The sequence below is a fragment of the Podarcis bocagei genome, assembly GCF_964188305.1.
Source record: "Podarcis bocagei genome assembly, chromosome: 16".
Taxonomy (NCBI): domain Eukaryota; kingdom Metazoa; phylum Chordata; class Lepidosauria; order Squamata; family Lacertidae; genus Podarcis; species Podarcis bocagei.
In genome coordinates this window covers 38,948,847-38,970,841 of record NC_138142.1, presented here as the reverse complement: position 1 = coordinate 38,970,841, position 21,995 = coordinate 38,948,847, and the positions used below count along the sequence as shown (strand labels likewise).

The 21,995-nt window shown below is 45.5% G+C and overlaps 2 long non-coding RNA genes and 1 pseudogene across 4 annotated transcripts in view; 1 reads left to right on the top strand and 2 right to left on the bottom strand.

Annotated features, from left to right (window-relative positions):
• Nucleotides 1-21,995, bottom strand: part of LOC308575098 (heat shock 70 kDa protein 1B pseudogene) — a 264,638-nt pseudogene that overhangs the window by 166,824 nt on the left and 75,819 nt on the right. The gene's annotated exons all lie outside the window — the stretch shown is intronic.
• Nucleotides 3,755-21,995, top strand: part of LOC308575277 — a 38,632-nt gene continuing 20,391 nt past the window's right edge. The window contains exons 1-2 of one of the 2 annotated variants that reach the window (XR_014002729.1): nucleotides 3,755-3,947; nucleotides 6,015-6,122. This is a non-coding gene — a long non-coding RNA (uncharacterized lncRNA). Of the gene's footprint in view, nucleotides 3,948-6,014; nucleotides 6,576-21,995 lie in introns of those variants that run through there. The other variant, XR_014002730.1, reaches the window with a different exon arrangement.
• LOC308576292 lies at nucleotides 13,965-16,551 on the bottom strand. The gene is made up of 2 exons (XR_014003175.1): nucleotides 16,437-16,551; nucleotides 13,965-14,567 (listed from the first exon to the last, which is right to left on the bottom strand). It is a non-coding gene; the product is annotated as an uncharacterized lncRNA (long non-coding RNA).

The window sequence follows — 21,995 nt, the reverse complement described above, 5'->3', positions numbered from 1 at the left end:
CCGCTTTATAGCGGGAAGGTAAACGGCGTTTCCGTGTGCTGCGCTGGTGCTGGCTCGCAAGAGCAGCTTTGTCACGCTGGCCACGTGACCTGGAAGTGTCTGCGGACAGCGCTGGCCCCTGGCCTCTTAAGTGAGGTGGGCGTACAACCCCAGAGTCGGACACGACTAGCCCGTACGGGCAGGGGTACCTTTACCTTTACTTAGTGAGCACGGACTCTGTAGGTACCTTTACCAACTTTATTATTTATATTATTTTATTTATTTATTTATTTATTTATTATTTATTTATTAAATTATTATTATTACAGAGAGCTGAAAAAGGAATTAGAAAATAGTGAGTGGGTGCTTGTGAAAAAAGAGTCCTACAGAAAATGGAAGCATCTTCTCCGAATTTTTCCCATTGAATTGAAAATTGTGAATCTCACACACAGGTGGAATCTACACACATATAAAAAAACGTTCTGAAAATGTTTTTTTACAAAAGTGTTTTAAAAAATACATTGAATTTTCTATAAGGCTCACCACCGTCACCTAGTGTCCCATTGTATATTGCACTTAAAACACACTTTAAACGTTTTATTTGCAGCTGTATAACTGAGTACATAAAGAGGCTGTGTTTTATATGGTTTGCATTGAAACTCTCACTAGAAATGGTCTAAGCTAAATGTGCAACCATGTGGAACCAGATTTTTTAAAATAACGTATTTCACTGTTTTAAATTTAGTCTCCTTTTTAAAGGTATATTCTTTCCATTCACTGAAAGGCTGAAAAGACAGCCCCACAAGAACTGGGACGATGTATTTTAAAAACAGGCCAGTTGGTCCATTTCTGAATATTTATTTTTGTTTATTTTTGGCATCTTTAATGCACCAGATCTGTTCTCCCCTGAGGTGTTAATGATATTTGTTAATGACACTTGTATGCCGCTCTATAAGGTGATAATATAAAGATATCTGGGCAAGTAACAGGAAATGATCACAAACAAGCAACAGGGAGGGTCGTAGCTCAGTGGCAAAGTGTTTTCACGGGAAGCAATAGGTCCCAGTTTCATTCCTGGCATCCCCAGGAATGCGAAAAGCTCACTGCCTGAATCACCAAAGAGTCAAGGCCCTTTCAGTACAGTTAAAACGGAGCCAGGTGAACCCATGGTCTGACTCTGTAGAAGGCAGTTTGCTATTTGTCAGCTTTTTATTTAAGACCACGAGGACTGAAATCTCACTTGATTTTTAAGCAAAGAACCATGGGTCTGTGGCAAAGCAGTAATATAAAGGTAGCTTAGTGGCAGATAGATAGATGATAGATAGATAGATATTTAAATTTTCTGTTTTACAATTTACTCATTTTTAGATCCTTAAGAAAGCAGTGACTTCCTTTCTTCTCTTTCCATGGTTCATTTTACGTAACATAAATCCCTGTACATTTTACAAAAAACTACGCCATTCAGTATTCCATTATTGCATCCATCAAAACTTGTTTACACTGCTGAATTTATCTCAACACTGTCAGCGTTTTCAGCTGCACACAGTCATTTCCCACATATTCAATAAACGTTTTCCAATCTTCTCTAAACAGATGTTCTTCTTGTTCTCTTATTCTATATGTTGAGTCTGCAAGCTGTGCATATTCTGTCAACTTAAGTTGCCATTCTTCTCTGGTTGGGACGTCGCTCGTTTTCCATTTTTGGGCTAACGAAACACAGGCCGTAGCAGTGTTTCTGGCATAGTAGCAGTGGCGTAGCGTGGGTTGTCAGCACCCGGGGCAAGGCAAGTAATTTGCGCCCCCTCTGCCCTAGGGGCAGAGAGCTGCGAGTGCGAGCGCGCCCCCCAGATGTTGCGCCCGGTGTGGCCGGCCCCCCTGCACCCCCAATGCTACGCCACTGCGCAGTAGTAGCACACATAAATAACCTTTTTTGACACCTGGGAATTTCCGTCTGAATTATCCCCAACAGAAAGGACTCTGTTTTTTTTGGGGGGGGAAGTACTTTTATACATTCCCCCCCCCAATTCATTATGGATCAATTCCCCATACTCTTTTACTGTTTTACAAGTGGCAGATATTTTCTACTCTGCTTGCACAAGATCCCAGGTAAAATCTGTAGCCTCTCTAGCCAGAGCTTAGAAAAACACCCTGGAGAACTAGGTGGATGGAGACTGACTTGGTGTAAGACAACGTCTTATGTTATATGGTGGGATGATGGCTTAGTGGCAGACAAAGGAGCCCGTTTGTGAGAGCGATTGGAGGGACCAATATTGCGTGTGTGACATCAATGTCCTGATGTCTTGTGCCTGACACCAGGACATTGGGAAGAGCTGATTGCGGCTTTTTGAACATTGTGTGATGGGGTCCAGCCCCTAACCCAAAGATATTTGGGGGCCTAAAATTGCCCAGTCCCTTGAGGTCGAAGATATGTTTTCTCCTATATGGTGGACCTGTAAAATGGTAAACGAATATTGGGAAATAATTTATAATGGATTGAAAAGGTTTAAAAGCACCTTTCCCAAAAGCAACAACAACACAGAGTCATTTTTGTTGGAGAAAATTCAGATGGAAATTCCCAGGTGTTAAAAAAGGTTATTTATGTATGCCACTATGGCGGCCTGTGTTTCGTTAGCCCGAAAAGGGAAAACAAGCAAGGTCCCAACCAGAGAAGAATGGCAACTTAAATTGATGGAATATGTGCAGCTTGCAGAGCCAACTTATAGAATAAGATAACAAGAAGAACATTCATTTAAAGAAGATTGGAAAATGTTGATTGAATATATGGGGGGAAATTGTGTACACTTGAAAACGTTGGGAGCATTAAGATAAATTCAACAGTGTAAATAAGCTTTGAGGGAAGTAATAATGGAATACTGAATGGTTTAGTTTATATAAAATATGCAGGGATTGATGCTATGCAAAATGAACCATGGAAAGAGAAGAAGGGAAGTCGTTGATATTTTAAGGTTGTTTAAATGAATATTCTAAATTGTAAAACAGCAAATTTAATAAAAATTACATAAAAATAAAATTGCCCAGTCCCAAGGAGCTTGTGGCTCTGGTGGTAGAGCATCTTTGTTCCCTGTGGAAAGTCCCAGCTTCCAACCCCAACCCCTCCAGGTAAGCCTAGGGAAAGCAGCTGCCAATCAGTGTAGACTGGGTTGTTGTTGTTTAGTTGTTTAGTCATGTCCACCTCTTCGTGACCCCATGGACCAGAGCACGCCGGGCCCTCCTGTCTTCCACTGCCTCCCCCAGTTTGGTCAAACTCATGCTGGTAGCTTTGACAACACTGTCCCACCATCTCATCCTCTGTCGTCCCCTTCTCCTTGGGCCCTCCATCTTTCCCAACATCAGGGTCTTTTCCAGGGAGTCTTCTCTTCTCATGAGGTGGCCAAAGTCTTGGAGCCTCAGCTTCAGGATCTGTCCTTCCAGTGAGCACTCAGGGCTGATTTCCTGCAGAATGGATAGGTTTGATCTTCTTGCAGTCCATGGGACTCTCAAGAGTCTCTCTGTAGACTGGGTTAGAAGGGACAAATGTCTGAGCCAGTGATAGATGGCTCCCTAAGTTCAATGCTGTTTCGAAGATCTTGAGTTTCATAGGAACATAAGATTCAACAAAACACCCAAAGCAGATGGCAGATATATCGGGAAAGAACCTTCACCCAGAAGGTGAAGTCAGGTGTCACATAACTCTGGGGTGACAGAAGGCACCCACAGACGCAGGTGTGTGGCATACTCGAATGTAACGGAAGATAGGAATCTCATGCAGGGATGAGTCACATAAATGCAAGATAGTGTGAAGTTAAGGAAAGGTGAGGCCATGGGTGCGTCGAAAATTCTACTGGAATGTCTCTGATGCCTAAAATGGAATGTCTGGGGAGCGTATAAAAAGCTCCTTCGTCCCAAGGGTTCCTCATTCGCTCGACAACACTTGACTCGACAACCACGTTTTCTCGGTGATCGACAGGGTAAGTATGAGGACCTCACTGTTCTCTGGACTGTCAATGGATCTGTCATTCTTCAAGGGAGCCTTCTGCCAAATCTTATTGAGTAGGAACAATAGCTTTCCAGATTTGTGACCAGAGAGGTCAAGGCAGGCTTCCTCAACCTTGGCCCTCCAGATATTTTGCGACTGCAATTCCCATCATCCCTGACCACTGGTCCTGCTAGCTAGGGATCATGGGAGTTGTAGGCCAAAAACATCTGGAGGGTCGAGCTTGAGGAAGCCTGGGTCAAGGGCTGCTAGTCATGATGGCTATGTTCTACCACATCTGGTGAGGGCTGTATGCCCCTGAATACCAGTTACTGGGAAGCGCAAGTGGGGAGGTGCCGTTGTACCCAGGCCCTGCTTCTAGTCTTCCCATTGCGGCATCCGGTTGGCCACTATGAGAACAGGATGTTGGACAAGATGGGCTACCTTTGGCATGATGCAGCAGGGCTCTCCTGACATTCTTATAGGAACAGGCAAATTTATGGAGAATGAGGGTGTCAATGGCTCCTTGAAACCCTGATGACTATGCTCTACCGCTACTGTCTGAAGTGGTATGCCTCTGAACATGAGTTACTGGAAATCACAGGTGGACAGACTGTCACTACACTGAGGAGCTGCTTATAGGCTCCCCAAGAAGCATCTGGCCATTGTGAGAAAAGAATGTTGGCCTAGATGGGTTTTCGTCAGAATCCAGCAGGCTCTTTATTTGTTCCCATGGTGATATTTAACTGAGCCAAATTCAAGATGCTTGCGATAAGTTATAAACTCATTCACAGCTAGGGGCTTAGATACTTGGGCTCCCAACTTTCATCATCCAAAGCCAGCCTGACCAAAGGTAAAAGGTGATGGGAACTGTATTCCATCCTGATGGAATGGCTGCTGTACATAATAGTGGTGGGATGAGCTTGATAGAACTGGTCCTTTAGCAAAGAAAGCAAAGAGGCCCTGCAGACCCATCTCTCCCCTACTGCACTATGGGGCCGTTGCCCCTCTTAGTCAAACTGTTGGTCAATCTCACCTAGCTTTTCCTCCTTTGACTGGTTGTGGCTGTCTAGGAGTCTTTGGCTGAGGCAAATCTATGCTGGAGATGCTAATTACTCAACTGAGTGGGGCTTTATTGCAATTTCCCCATAGAGTTAGCATTTTTGTGGGCGCTTGATTGCTGTCTTTACATGGCTGTAAAATCAGGATTTACTGTAGGGTTTTATAGCATTTCTTAATGTGTGTGCCTGGTTAAACTGGCAGGACAAGGAACCCGTGGCCCCTTAGAACTTGTTGGACTTCAACTTCCATCAACCACTGGCCAGCATGACCAATGGTCAGGATGATGGGAGTTGTAGTTCGACAATATTTTTGGACTCCAACTCCCAGCAGCCCCAGTCAGGATGGTCAATGGTTGTGAGTAATTGGAGTTGTGGTTCAGCCATGACCAATCACCAGAGAAGATCAGAGGTTCCTGAGCCCTGGTCTAAGTGTTTTTGTGGAATGCTTAAGGGAGGGGCTGTTATTGTATAAGGAAAGGAATTTCTACAAGGGGGGGTGCATGAAAAAATACCCAGGTTTGTATCTCCAAGCCAATTCAGGTTGTGTTACTGACCTCCTCTGAGTTAAATTCCTCAGACTAAATGTGTCCGCATACTGAAAGTAATCTCACAACAGAGTGTTTCTTCTTGGACAGGAAGGAATTGTCCTCTTTCGAGTATACTGAATGGCTATCCTGGGGAAGCCTTGTTGCACTGTGGTTAAGAGGGGGCCCAATCTTGATTTTTGAAAACACAATTGAAAACTTGAGTTCCTGACTTGGCAACCCTACTGGTCTAGACAAATATTCATATCAGAGGTGGGGAGCTTTTGGATCTCCAGATGTTGTCGGACTCTTCTTGCATCTCTAGCTAGCATGGCCAATGGAAGAAGGAAAATGAGAGTTCTAGACCAACAACATCTGGAGGATCACATACCTGCCTTACAGAATACCCCAAATGCTGCTCCCTTGGAGAAACTGGATCAAAAAATGACATTGGTCTTTCTCTCTCTCTCCCTCCAGAAGTTCTCAAAGCCATAGCAAAGATGAGTCAACAACGACAACAACAAGGAGGCTGTTGTGGTGGTGGTGGCCATGGAGGTGGTGGAGGTGGTGGCTGTTGCGGCGGTGGTGGTGGTGGTGGTGGTGGATCATCTCAACAAAGCCAGAGGAGTGGAGGATGTTGCCGTGGTGGTGGTGGAGGAGGAGGTGGAGGAGGATGCTGTGGTGGCCGTGGAGGTGGATCTTCTCAACAAAGCCAAAGCAGCGGTGGATGTTGCGGTGGCAGAAGCAGCGGTCAAAGTAGCGGTGGAAGCAGCGGCGGATGTTGCGGTGGCGGAAGCAGCGGTGGAAGCAGTGGCGGATGTGGTGGTGGTGGAAGTTCTCAGCAGATGAAGATGAAGTAGATGCCTCCAAGAAGTGCTGAAATCCCACTCCACAATGACCCCCACCCTCTTGAAGATCTCCTGGTTATTGTCTCCTCCCGATGATGAACCAGACCTTCCTCCAGAGGGGGAAGCATAGTATTTCATTTTCCTGCTATGACTACCTCTGTGGAGGCATTAAAAAATTTCTTTCCTGCAAGCCTTTCAGTGTCATGGTGTTTTCTCCCCCATCTTCACTTCCTGCACACTTCAGAACCTGCTTCGCAATGTCCTACTCTTTCCCCACTTATCCCAATATTGTCCACTCTGATGGGAAGCAGCTGTCGAATAGGCAGACAGTCCTTATGCAGTGCTTCTTGGAGATCATGGGGATTGACCCTGAGATCTTCTACATTAAAATAAACAATAATGTTTTCATAGAATCATAGAATCATAGAATCATAGAGTTGGAAGAGACCACAAGGGCCATCGAGTCCAACCCCCTGCCAAGCAGGAAACACCATCAGAGCACTCCTGACATATGGTTGTCAAGCCTCTGCTTAAAGACCTCCAAAGTAGGAGACTCCACCACACTCCTTGGCAGCAAATTCCACTGTCGAACAGCTCTTACTGTCAGGAAGTTCTTCCTAATGTTTAGGTGGAATCTTCTTTCTTGTAGTTTGGATCCATTGCTCCATGTCCGCTTCTCTGGAGCAGCAGAAAACAACCTTTCTCCCTCCTCTATGTGACATCCTTTTATATATTTGAACATGGCTATCATATCACCCCTTAACCTCCTCTTCTCCAGGCTAAACATGCCCAGCTCCCTTAGCCTTTCCTCATAAGTGGTTTTCTGCCACTGGTCCTCAAAAAAGAGAATCTTGCCTGGTATGGTTTACTCTGACCGGCTGCATCTCTCCAGGGCCTCAAAAAGAGAAAGATATTTCCCACCCTTTCCCACTTGATCTCTTTTCAATTAGAGATGCTGAGGGCTGAACTTTGGATCCGTGGCATGCAAAATAAAATGCTTGGCCAAATCCACAACATCCACTGGAAGCTTGTCCATTAAAGTGAATAGGCATTGCACCACCAACATCAGCCAACATGAACCTGCCTGCCTTCTTACCTACAGCCCATCAGGAGGGTGGCCCTGGCTGTCAGCTTAGTTTCAGTGCTGCCCATTGTAGGGAGGAGGAGGAGGAGGAGGATGGGGAGAAAATCAGAATTAGTTGGTCCCATCAGCCCTTGTCTCCCTCTCTGCCTACTGTTGTCCTCCCTGCCTTCTGTCCTATTAATCTTCAATGCACAGCTCAATGGACCAAGCTCTGACTTGCAAGAAGGCAAGTTCTGCAGTAGAGCTACTGCTTTGCATGCTGAAGGTCCCAGCTTCAATTTCCAGCATATCCAGTTAGGTCTGGAGACAACATCAGTGTAGACAATGTGGAACTAAATGGGGATGAAATTAGAATTAGCTGGCTTTGCCTGCCATGGGCTGCTGAGCTCCATAGCTTCTTCCCTGCCAATCTCAGTCGGAACTATGCACCACTGCAGTCCACACACACATCCACACACACTTATGCAGGAGTAGTGAATGTGATGCCTTCCATATGTTGCTGAACTACAACTCCCAGCATCCCTGACCATTGACCATGCTTGGGGCTGATAGGAGATGGAGTCCAGTAAGGTTGGAGAGCATCAGAGTCCCCCTGAGGCCACATCTGTAACACACATCTAAAGTGCTCTGATACCACTTTGAACACTCATGCCCTCCCCACCCAAAAATTTTCAGGCACTGTAGTTTGTTAAGGGTACTAATGGCTGTTAGGAGACCCCTTTTCCCTCACAGAGGTACACTTTTCAGGGTGATTTAACAATTCCTCTTCACAGGCAATTCTAGGAATTTTCCCAGGTTCAATTCCCAGGTCTAACCATTGGCATCACCTGACTGGATGGAGAGAGATCCCTGCCTTAAACTCTAGAGAGATGCTGTCCTTCAGTGCCAACAGACCTGAGCTAGAGGGGCCAATATTCTGATAGATGCAGAAAAGGGCCTTCTTGGTGGCTGCTCCCAGACTCTGGAATTCCTTCCCTGGAGGAGCTAGACTGTCTCTGTCCTTCATGTCTGTCAGGGAACTGCCATCAGTGCAGGAGGGAGAGAGCAAAAGCCAAATGGATTATAGAGAGCCTCCAGGGATCGTGGGAAGTAGCTCCTCTTCAACGGAGGAGAGAGTAAACGCGGCTCCAGTGGAGAGGAGCTGCAGGAGTCGGAAGTGGTGAGGCGGTCCCAGGACTCCTTGCCTGGGAGAAGCGGGGAGGGAAGGGGTCCTCCGCTGCCCACGCCCTCTTTGCACAGAAAGCATTCGCGCAGAGAGGGGAGGCACAGATTGGGCGTCAAGAAGCTGCTTTGCTGGGGAAAGTTTAAGAACCGCCCACTCACGAATTCTGCCAGCGATTGAGTCAGCCATGGGAGAGTGGTGCACCGGACAGATAAAGTTTATTTTGGCAGCAAAGCCAAGACTTCACAGCCAAGTATGGAGATATTTGCCTGCTTGCTCCCGAGCAACCCCCTTGGAAACATAACAATGTCCTTCTGCTGGCAGTTGAAGACCTTCTTTCTCCTACGGGGTTTGTGAAGTTGACTGCTTTTAATGAAAGGACTGGTGCTGTAATTTTTTTTAGCGTAATTATTTTCATGTTTAAAACAGATTTTAGATATGTAGATAGTTCTATCGGTGTTTAATTGCTTTTTAATTATTGTTTCTCCTTAAAAAAAAGCAAATCTTGTTTTTATCTGTAATCCACCTTGAATCCCATCAAGGAAAATGGTGCGCTAAAACAAACAACAACAACAACAGCTGAGTGGCAGAGCACATGCTATGTTTGTAGAGGGTCCCAGATCCAGGTTCAAGATCTGTTGCTCCAGGTTGGGCTGGGAAAGTCTCCTGTCTCAAATCCCCAGAGAGCCACAGAATGCCCATCATTCTTACAACACTGAGCTAGAATGATGGACCTACAGCCTTAGTATGAAGGAGTTTCCTATATCCTTCTTCTATGGTGGAATACAGTGGTAGCTCGGGTTAAGAACTTAATTCGTTCTGGAGGTCCATTCTTAACATGAAACTGTTCTTAACTTGAGGTACCACGTTAGCTAATGGGGCCCTCCCGCTGCTGCCATGCCGCCGCCACACGATTTCTGTTCTCATCCTGAAGCAAAGTTCTTAACCCGGAGGTACTATTTCTGGGTTAGCAGAGTCTGTAACCTGAAGCGTTTGTAACCCAAGGTACCACTGTATACAGGTAGCTTTTAAGAAAGCTTGATCTAAACTTGGTCTCTTGAGTGTGCCTATTATTTGACATCTGCTCTTATTTCAAGGCAAAGATAAAGGTGTTCTTTCCATTCTCCTCCCAGTTCCTACTTTTCCAAAAACACCCAAATGAGTCATCTTGTCTAATTCCTTGCCAAACAGACACAACCTGATTACCACCTGGGAAGAGAAATTAGTCAGGAAGGCTGATTAGGAAAATATATAGATGAATGACTAATGCTCTCCTTAGGGTTGTAGAAACTTCCTTACACAATGTCAGATGATTGGACCATCCAGTTTAAGATTGGCTACACTGACTGGCAGCAGCTCTCCAGAGTTTGGACCTAGTCCTTTCCACGTACAAGACAGCAGATCTACCATGGAGCTACAGACCACCCTTGGTGTTGGAGCAATGTATATGGGCAGACTCAATGGGCAGACTCAATGGGTCCTTCCTGTGATTCCCAGCAACTGGAATTCAGAGCATCACTGCCTCCCTTACCTGAAACCCTGGAGAGCCACTGTACACAATAATGTACGCAATAATCAGAGTACACAATACTGAGCTAGATTACCAAGGCTCTGTTTCAGTAGAATGCAACTTCCCATGAACCTACATCAAAGTGACGTTGACGCTGATCATTTACCAGATAGAAATGGAAGATTACTTGGATGAACTGCAGAGATGCTTAGAATAAAGAAATAAAAATGAACAAATAAAGAGTTCATTACTGATAAATGTTTATTATTTATTCTCTCATGTGTGCAAATGAACAGCAAATAGAAATAGCTGGATGACTCTTCTCATGCTCCAAATGTCACAGGAGATGACCCCCTTAGAAGAGGAGAAGAGGTAGCTGAGAATTTGGAGCATTTCTGGTGGTGGAATTTGTTGCAGGGATAAAGCTGAGAGTGCCTCAAATGCTCAGGAACTGTAGTTGAAATGACTCCACCTAATTCCTGCAGAATTAGGCCCTTCTAGGAATTCTCCTTGGTGTTACTTCAGCTTCTGGGATGGCACTTGGAAGACCTGCTGCTGCTCTTGTTGTTGCTGCTGCTCTTGTTGCTTCCCGTGACATCCGGATGAACCACGATTGCCATGACACCCTCCGCTGTTTCTCCGTCCCAGACAGCAGGAACCTCGGTCCTCACTGGTGGAAGACCTCCGGCCACCACAGCAGGACCCTTCCTCTTTCTCCTGCTTGTAGCATTGGTCTTTGTCCTGACGGGAGCACATCTTTCTTGGCTGTCAAAGCGAACCTGTAGGAAACAGAAGGCAGATCTGGGCTTACTCTTGTATAATTGGGTAATTTCTGACTGCATTTGCATCTTACCTTCCCTCCCAGGATCCCCACAAGTCATTTATAGATGTTTCTCCCCTGCCCCATTTTATTCTCACAACAACCCTGATGTTGGGCTCCTTGCCACTAGCAGCCAATGTGGTGTCTTCTAAATGTTGTTGGATGGCAACTCCCAGCATCCCTGAACACTGGCCATGCTTGGGGCTGATGGGAACATTGGTGGGCAACAGATTGCTCCCCAGACCACATTCAGACCATACATTTAAGACCCCAAGAAACAACTTTAAACAGTCCTGGCTTCCCCCAAATAATTATTGGAGCTGAAGTTTGTTAAGAGTGCTGAGAGTTGTTAGGAGAATGATGGGAGCTGGAGTCCAGCAGCATTGGAGGGAACCAGATTGCTTCTAAGGCCTTCCACCATGCCAGTCCCAATGGGCACCAGTCACCACCGCCTGAAAGGAGGATGAGGGAGGGAGGGAGGGAGGGAGGGAGAGAGAGAGAGAGAGAGAGAGAGAGAGACTTACCTGGTTCACCAAAGAGATCTCTGGAAGTGCAGCTGTTGTGAATGTCAGCCTCCCATCCAGGACACCTTTTTATACTATTCCATAGCCAACCCCTCCTGTCGATTGAGCCATGGCCCAGCCATGCCTATTTATTTTCTTTTCCTTTGAATTTTGTACCAATCTCTTTCTTAATTAGTTGGAGCTGTGCAACCTTGGCTTTGACTCATGGCATTGCACACAGAATTTCCAAGCAAGGGACGATGTCTCCATCCATCTGGGTCTTAGTCGTGTTGCCCTTGGGCAATAATTGCTGGACACACCCCATATGAGTTCCAAGGTGGGGAAACCAGGGGTGTTTCTCTCTCTTATGAGATCACTTGGTGTGGGCAGAGCTCATGCACATTCTGTGGAAATTCAGTTATGGCTACAATGAACCAAAATGACATTATGTACACATTCGATTACTCACCTTCGCTATCATAGAATTGTAGGACTGGAAGGCACTAGGAGGGTCATCTAATCCAATCCCCTGTAATACAGGAATTGTTTGCCCAACATGCAGCTTGAACCCATGACCCTGACATTAATAGTCTTATGCTCTGCCAACTGAGCTATCCTGTCCATGCACACATTTCCATTCCATCCTGGGCTGACTGCAGTTTACAGGATTTCCGGTAGTGGCATCTCTCATCTCTACAGTGATGGCCACCGATTTAGATGACTTTAAAAGGAGATTAGACACTCATGGGGATTGGACTATCAGTGATAATAATAATAATAATAATAATAACAACAACAACAACAACAACAACAACAACAACAACAACAACAACAACAACAATATCTATATCCCACCCATCTGGTTGGGTTACCCCAGCCACTCTGAGCTGCTCCCAACAGAATAAAAAAGCGATAAAATATTAAACATTAAAAGCTTTCCTAAACAGGGCTGCCTTCAGATGTCTTCTAAAAGTCAGGTAGTTGTTTATTTCCTTGACATCTGATGGGAGGACGTTCCACTGCTGAGAAGGCCTGGTTGCCTTCAGATGTCTTATAAAGGTTGTATAGTGACCTATCTCTTTGGCTCAGGGGTTGGATAACTCTATACCTTCAAACATTTCTCCAGTGAAAAGAGGGATGTCCTAAGGAAAAGCCAGACATTTTGGGATCAAATAAAAAACTAGGACAGCTTCTATAAAGCCAGAATAGTCCCTGGAAAAAAGGGGCACCTGGAGGGTTTACTCTTGGGGTTTTGCACTGTGAAAATAGGATATTGAATGAGATGCATCATTGGCCTGATCTGTCATTATTCTTTTGTTTTTGGGAATGCCAGGTATCGAGCCTGGGAAATTTGTTGGTTTTTGTTGGAAGCCCGCTTGGAAGGAATTATTCTGAAAGCTAGCTTATAAACACATTCAATGAACACACACACACAAACACGTAAAATAACATACTCTTATACAATGTGACCCAAAGCCCATCTGACAGTAACACACTGGTAAAACTGCTGTTTGCATGAAGGAGGGTCTAGGAACAATCGCTAGAAAGCCGCTGGCGCCAATCAGTATAACTGACCTTGGGATAAATGGACCAATCATCTGCAACAGGGGTGCCAACTTGAATAAAGTATTGTGGGGGCCCAGTTAAGCCACAACCCACATAATCAATCACATGACACATGGTGCACAATGCCCATAAACATTCGGGGGGGGGCCCAGTTCCCTCAAATATTTTATTGGAGGGAGAAGCCACTATGATCCCTAGGAATTGGCTCCTATGATCTACAACCCTAAGGAGAGCATTAGGCATTCATCTATATATTCTCCTAATCAGACTTCTCTTGTAAGGTGATAATTTTGTATAGCAGGTTATGTTTATTTGGCAAGGAATTATAAAATATGGCACATTTGGGTGTTTTTGGAAAAGGTGGAAGCTGGGAGGAGATTCGAAAGAATACCTCTGTCTTTGTCTGAAATAAGAACAGATGTAATATAATAGGTACACAGTGAACCTTTCACTGAAGAGATCAAGTTTTCTTAAAAGCCACCTGCATATTCCACCGTGGAAGAAGACTATAGGAAGCTCCTTTATACTGAGACTGTAGGTCCATCATTCTAGCTCAATAATGGAAGAAGGATCCCAAGTTTAGCCCACAACATCTCCAATTGAAAAGAGATCATGTGGGAAAGGATGGGAAATATCTTCCTCTTTTTGAGGCCCTAGAGATGCAGCCAGTCACAGTAGACTATACTGGGCAAGATTATCCAGCCGGCTTCCTATTTTGGGAGGACTTCTAAATCAGTGGTAGGGAACCTTCTCTATGAAGAAGGTCTCAGGTTCAATCCCCAGCATCTCCAAGAAGTTCTACGTAAGGACTACCTGCAGAGCTTGGGAGCTGCTTCTAATCAGAATGGAATATGTGGGTGAAGAGTAGGAACAATATGTGTGTGTGGAGAAGTGAAAATAGGAAAAGAACACCATGACACTGAAAGGCTTGCAGGAAAGAAGCTTTTAATGCCTTGAAAGAGGTAGTCATAGCAGGAATATGAAAGACTTATGTTCTCCATGCCAGAGGAAGGTCTGGCTCATCATCTGGAAAAGACAGCAACCGTTTGCTTTGCAAGAAGATATCTTCAAGAGGTGGTAGTCATTGTGGGTTGGGATTTTAGCTCTTTCTGGGGGCATCGACTTCATCTACCGCAACACCCACCACTGCTTCCACTGCTGCTTCCGCCTTGAGAAGATCCACCTCCACCACCACTCATTTGGCTTTGTTGAGATAATCCACCACCACCTCTGCCCCCACAGCAACAGCCACCACCTCCACGGCCACCACAACAGCAGCCACCTCGTCCTCCTCCACCTCTGCCTCCGCAACAGCCACCGCCTCCGCGGCCACCACAACAGCAGCCGCCTCGTCCTCCTCCACCTCTGCCTCCGCAACAGCCACCGCCTCCACGGCCACCACAACAGCAGCCACCTCGTCCTCCTCCACCTCTGCCACCACAACAGCAACCGCCTCCACGGCCACCACCACAGCAGCCACCTCCTCCCATCTGTAGTTGTTGTTGTTGACTCATCTTTGCTATGGCTTTGAAAACTTCTGGAGGGAGAGAAAGAGAAAGACCAACGTCATTTTTTGATCCATTTTATCCAAGGGAGCAGCTTTTGGGGTATTCTGTAAAATATCCTCCATATGTTGTTCTGCAGTGCAACAAGACTATCCCAGGATACCCATTCTGTATCCCTGAAAGAGGACAACTCCTTCCTGCCTAGGATTAAGCCCCCTATTGTGTGATTACTCTCAGTATGTGGAAACAATTTAGTCTGATTTAAGGCTGGATTTTTTGTGTGCAACCCACCTCTTGTACTGTTTCGTTTCTTGTAGAATGACACACACCACTTTAAAAATTCCATGAGAGTTGAGGAACCTATGAACTTCCAGATTCCTACTCTCACCACACATGACTTTTGGTAATTCTAGCAGGGACTGATAGGAGCTGGAGTCCAAGAAAATGGCTGAACTACAACTCCCATCATCCCTGACCATTGGCCATACTGACTGTGGTTGGTGGGAGTTGGAGTCCAACAATTTCTAGAGGGCTTAAGGTTCTTTGTCCCTGCTCCAGTCCAGCCAACCTAACAGTTTAAAGAAATGCCATAAAAAGCCCACTAAATTTTCAGCTAAATCCCAATTTTACAGCCAATTATAGACAGTAGTCAAGCTTTTGCAAAATGCTATGTCAATCGAGAAATCCCAATACTCAGCAGTAAAACACATGTTTTCTAGATCAAAGCCCTGCTCAGTTCAAAAAATTAGCATCTCCATTGTAGATTTGCCACTGCCTAAGACTCATGGACAACCACAGCTGGTCAAAGGAAGAAAGCTAGGTGAGATAGACCAACAGTTTGACTAAGAGGGGGAATGGCCCCATAGCTCTGTGGGTAGCACAATTGCTTTGCATGCAGAAGAAGGCCACAGGTTCAAATAGGCAGGGCTGGGTCTGCAGAACCTGTACCAGTTAAGACAGACAACATTGAGTTGCTAGCCAATGGTCTGACTCAATACAAAGCAACTTTGTATGTTCCTTTCTATGGATGAGGACTGTGGCTCAGAAGTAGAGCATTGGCTTTGCATGCAGAAGGTCCCAGGTTCAATCCCTGGATCCTCTGGGAAGTGTTGGGAGAAGATCCAGTCTGAAACCCTGGAGAACTGTTGCAAATTGGAATAGGCAGCACTGAGCTATATGAACCCAACAATCTAATCAAGATAAAGGCCATTCAAAGTTTCAGCACATCACTAGTAATTCCATCAGGCTGTAGCAGGGAGAGAGGTGGGTCTGCAGGGTCTCTTCCTCTTCCTTGCTAAAGGACGAATTTCATCCCACCACTATCGTTTACAGCAGCCATTCCATCAGAATGGAATAGAAATCCCATCACCCTTTACCTTTGGTCAGGCTGGCTTTGGATGATGAAAGTTGGGAGCCCAAGTATCTAAAGTTGTTAATGAGTTTCTGAGTTATCACAAGCATCGTGAATTTGGTTCAGTAAAATATCATCATGAGAACAAATAAAGAACCTACTGGATCCTGACAAAGACCCAATAAGGCCAACTTCCTGTTCTCATACTGGCCAACAAGATGCCTCAATAAACCAGTCCTGAGTTCAGCAGCAGTCTGTGCACTTGTGATTTCCAGTAACTGATGCTCAGAGATGCAATGCTCCAGACATAGCCATCATAGCCATTGATAAGCTCACTGTCAGTGAATTTGCCTGATCCTCTAAGAATGTCAGGATAGCCCTACTGCATCATGCCAAAGGTGGCCTAAAGCCTCCACCAGTGGAAGTAGAACATAGTCATTGTTACCAGCAGCCATTAACCTCTCCGGTTGCAAATCTGGAAAGCTATTGGTCCTACTCAATTAGATTTGAAGAATGACAGATCCATTGACAGTCCAGAGAAAATACTTACCCTGTCGATCACTGAGAAGACGTTGTTGTCAAGTCAAGTGTTGTCGAGCGAATGAGGAACCCTTGGAACAAAAGAGCTTTTTATACCATCTCCAGGCATTCCATCTCAGAAACCACTGGCATTCTGATAGAGCTTTTGACGCACCCTTGACCTCAGATTTCCTTAACTTCCCACCATCTTGCATCTATGAGTTTTGACTCATCCCTACATGAGATTGCTATCTTCCGTTACACTCGAGTATGTTATGCACCTGTGCCTGTGGGTTCCTTGTGTCAGGATGCGACACCTGACTTCACCATCTAGCCCCATCCACATGGACTGGCAGCTGCTCTTGAGGGTCTCTGGCAGTGAGTCTCTCCTAGAATTACCTGGAAGCGTTGTTTGAACCTAGGACCTTTTGCAGGAACCAAGATGCTCTGCCGCTGGGCCTTGATCGCAATATAGAACATAAGGAATGGTCTTACATCAAGTGAGTCCGCAGTGTTGTAGACAGGGCGTCATTTTAAGCTCTAGTTAAAGAGGTTGTGGATTTTACCTGGAGCCTTGTGCAAGCAGAGTTGATGCTCTGTTACTGAGCTACCTTTATATAACTGCTCTGCCACAGTGCTGTGGTCCTTAGCCTAAAAATCAAGTGAGATTTCAGTCCAGGTATTCTTGAATTAGAAAGCTGGTTTGCGCAGGAGGATGTTTGCTACAGAGTCAGGCCATGGTACATCTATCTCAGTGTTCAACGTACTGAATGGGCATTGAGTCTTTGGGGCTGTTGCTTGTTTGTAATCATTTACTGTCAGTTGCTCAGATATTTTTATATTACTGTCTTATACAGTGGCATAGGGGCAGATGGGGCTCATCAAGGTAGTTCATCTAGGAGAAGGAAAGCTGTGTTCTAAATCTCTCCTGCCTTGCAGTTTTACACATTCGTGAGAAAGGCTTCAGAAGTGAACCCTGAGGAAAAAGCCATTCCTGCTGCTTTGCGGGTTATCATCAGGAGAAGAAACCCTACACAAATACGGAGTGGAGTCCTTAAGAAGGTTAGATACTAGTGTCTTCCTCACCTCATTCCCACAGCTCCTGCACCAAACAGGGGCCACATGAAATGCTCTTTTCCCCCCTTTGGATCACATCAGCAAGGCAGAAAGGGGGTTCTTATCATCTGGGCAGCCCAGGACCTCCATATATATGGCCAAGGCTTGCTTCCCAGAGATGACTCTTTGGTGCTGCCACAGCAGCAAAAACCACATGGGAGGCAGAAGTTGTGAATTAGTGGTCTCTGCAGCCACAGCAGGTGCTGTGATTTTCCAGTGGTTCAATTTCACCCTCCGAGGTGCACTAAATTGTCTCTCAGGACAGATGGATCCCAACAAGGGGGGGGAGGACATGCAAATGTCATTGTCATTAATACCCCAGGGAGAACTGATTGGGTGGCCTTAAAGATCAATCAATCAATCAATCAATCAATCCCAAAAATGGACCATCCGGCCTATTTTTAAAATGCACAGCTCCAGTCTAGGTGGGGCCCTTTTAAAAGTCTTTCAGTGAATGAGACGAACATACTTTAAAGAAAGAAAAAGGCATGTAGACTAAATTTAAAATAGTCAAAGAGATCGTTTTAAAAATCTGGTTCCACATGGTGGCGAATTTAGCCCAGACCATGCCTAGTGGGAGTTTCACTGCAAATCCTATAAAACTTCGCCTCCAGATGTTTAAGTTTCATGATTCCAACCCACCACCAGAGGAACGGCACCGGGATCGGAGCTGTGCTTGGTCTAAAGTGCAGTAGCAAGCCTGGTCCATCATTACCATCAGGCATGGTGAAAACAAGATGGAACAAGAAGAAGAAGAAGAAGAGTTTGGATTTGATATCCCACCTTTCACTCCCTTTAAGGAGTCTCAAAGCGGCTAACATTCTCCTTTCCCTTCCTCCCCCACAACAAACACTCTGTGAGGTGAGTGGGGCTGAGAGACTTCAGAGAAGTGTGACTGGCCCAAGGTCACCCAGCAGCTGCATGTGGAGGAGCGGAGAAGCGAACCCGGTTCCCCAGATTACGAGACTACCGCTCTTAACCACTACACCACACTGGCTCTCAAAGCCATTCAAGCATGTTGAATCTTCCTCAACCTCAAATCTTTTCTATCTCATTGTGTTGCATTCAACAGCTGGGTGCACTCTGATAAATGACATAGTTAAATTTCTCATTTCTTTACACCAAAAAAAAAATAGACATGCCTGATAATAGCTGAGTTCCATGTGTTATCGATGGCGGCATACAAATTGGTCAGTTTCAATTGCTGTTAAGTTTTGCAAATTCAGATGAAGCACAATTTTATCTCATTTAACACTTGCCCTGCATTGCAATGGGTTGAACTAGATGACCCTTGATATTCCTTCCACCTCTACAGTTCTATGATTTCATGTCCTGCTTGTGATTTCCCCATAGGCAACTGGTTAGCCAAAGTTTCTGACTACACACTGTACATTTAAAGCACATTTAAAATACACGGCTTCCGCCAAATAATCATTGGATGTCTACCTTCCCCTTCACAGAATTTCAACTCCCAGCCCCCTGAACAAATGGTTCTCAGAGTTCTTATTTTTTTGGGGGGGGGGAGAGGGGGAGAGATGCCAGGGTTTAAATCTGTGCTCACTAGGGCTGGGCAAATCTCAGTTTCAATTTCTCTTCCTTTCATATAGTTCTGTTATTAAGCTTCCACACCAGTTTGTGATTTATTTATTTTAAATCCTAACGCAAAGTCATCAGCATTTTAATTTTTCCTTAAAATATGCACTTCTTGTAGCAGGCAGATGACTCACCCTTTGAATGACATTTGCTTATCCGTTGGTGATTTGTTTGTATTTATATTTCACCACCCGCCCTGGGGCAGATTATGCGATGGCCATAATAACTGTGTCAAGTAAAATCAGCGAAGGAGATCAGTTGCAGGACCAGAACAAAACAGAGGATTGCCCCAATATCCAACCAGTTGTCATTATTGCTATGAGGTAGGCAAAACCACCAGGTCACAGCCAACATATGCACATTTTAAGCAGATGTAGGGCACAAATGGCCTCCAGATGTTACTGGACTACAGTACCCATCATACTTGACCATTGAGCATCTGTGCTGGGACTCATTGCAGTTGAAGTTTAATAATATCTGGATGGCCATGGGCTCCTAATTTCTTCACACCCATATGGGTGCATTTAATATGTGATCCCCAATTGATTGGGACATGTTTCTAGGACACAGGCAGAAAACTTGGAACCTTCAAAATATTGATGGACTACAAATCTCATGATTTCTGACTGTTTCACATACTGGATGGGGGCTGATGGGAAAGGTAGTTGAAGGACCTCTGGAGGCCCACCATAACATTTTGCACAAAACAGCATGGGATGGACAAATTATTGAATACCAGCAAGACTGAAATAGAAGGGAATTAGTTGCTTAACCCATCCCCACCTGGTGGCCTTCCTTGAGGGAATTCTGAAAAGGGGGAATCATCTCTCCTTTGCAGAGGGGGGTCAGAACATGATACTGGAATAGGCAGGGCACTGGTCTGATCCAGCTCGACTCTTCGATTGTTCTGATTCCATATGATGGGGAATTTGAGAATTGGTTAGGGGAATGCCCTGATTTCTCCTACCCCAGCTTCCGAGATGATTTCCACCACTTTCCTGTAGATTACCATGGAAAATGAGCTGAAACAAATCAAAGCACTGGATGGGTTTCATTCACTAAGGAAGGGAGGGAGGAAGACCTACTGAATGGAGCGTATGAATGAAGCTATCCCATGGTTGACCTGTATATTCCACCCAGATTATTTTCCTATCTCAAATCCACCACCTCCTGCCGATTACGAGCAGAGTAGTCACATCCTAAGCAATTATCATGCCCACACACTCCTCTGCAGGATGCCAACTTCGAACATTACTTATAAAAGTCCTGATGGTTTAGGTGTCAATTCATCAGCAGAACCCTTGGTGAGGCATCCAACTTGAGTGACCATTGGTTACGCAATGTAAGGTTCAGGTGAGGCATACAGCCATAAGACACATCCAGTAGTCACAAGAACACGATATGGTGACAAGCCTGTTGAATGTCAACCAAGGAGAAGAAATGTAGTTCAGCGCTAGAGCACCTGTATTACATGAAGAAGGTTGCTGGTTTACTCCCTGGCAGCTTCTGGCACCTCCAAGTAGATCAGGGAGATGCTCTCTGAACCCCTGGAGATCCACTGCCAATCAGGATAGACAAGACTGAGGTTGATGGACCAAGGCATTGACATACTTAGTGTCAGGGACTGGCAGGACTCTGAGAAGTGTGCACCATGGGAGATGGAATCTGACCCAGGAGAGGAGTCCTGTGTTTTGTGGGGAACTGTGCTGGTCAGGAGGCCAGAGTCAGAGGCAGGGGGAGCTTCAGAGCTGGAGAGTGGAGTTCAGGATAGGTTGGAACAAGAGAAGCGGTAGGTGGTTTTGTGTTGAAGCTGCCACAAGACTCAGCTTCTTTACACATACCTTGTGGGAGGTGTTTTGATCCAGTAGATTCATTCACTATTGCCAAGTCCACCTTTCACCTAAATTTCATGTAAACTTCATATATATATATATTGGAGGATGTAACATAATGGTAGAGAATCTGGTTGTCAGTCCTCCAGATGAACACGTTATTCCTGTGACACTTGATCACATCAGTTGACAGAAAGACTTTTCCTAACAGCAAGTGGTCATGTCACATTGACAAGATGCTAGACACTACTGCAGAACTTCAAACTGATCCTTCATTACCCAATGTAATGGGAATTGGGGGTTGCTCGTGCGTAAGTTGCCGCCACTCTCGGTGAGGTTGCCTGGATAAACCTTTCCCTGGCTGGACAGTCCTGATTCCGCGTCTGTCTCAGTCACTGGCAGAATCCGTCAGTGGGCGTTTCCTGAACTTCTTCCAACATAAAAGTTCCTTGACGGATAGTCTCCGCCTAGCCTCCCTGCGCGGAAGTCTTCTGCACAGGGTGGGTGTGGGCAGTGGAGGACCAATGCTCTCCCCGCTGGTCTCTGGCGAAGAGTCCTGGAGCCATCCCTCCGAAACCCGCCTCTGCCCGCCTTTCTCCCTGGTGTAACGCTGATTTCCTTCCCCGGTCACTGAGTCCCCTCTTTTCCTGCTGGGACCTTCTCTGGCATCGCTCGGGAGCCCTTCCACCACTCCTGACTGCGATGGCAGTTCCCTGACATCCAACTATCAGTTAGAGAGCATCTTACTTTTCTTAGTGACAATGTCATAAAGGATGTGTCTATTGATCAAGCGTACAAGTATTGGATCACAAAGGGCATACAGACAAGAAAACCTCTTGGACAGCTTTTCCAGGACTGTCACTGGAAAATACGGACACTAGGAGGGTCTGGAATTCTGTGCTTTCAGTGAAATTATAATCGAGACACTCATGTCGCTCAGATGACAGTGAGGAAAGGAGAGCTGATGTCTGAAAGATCGTTGACTTGAGGGACAGAGATGATGACATTCTGGGAGATCTTTCTGTAAGTCTGAGGAAGAGACTTCTCAT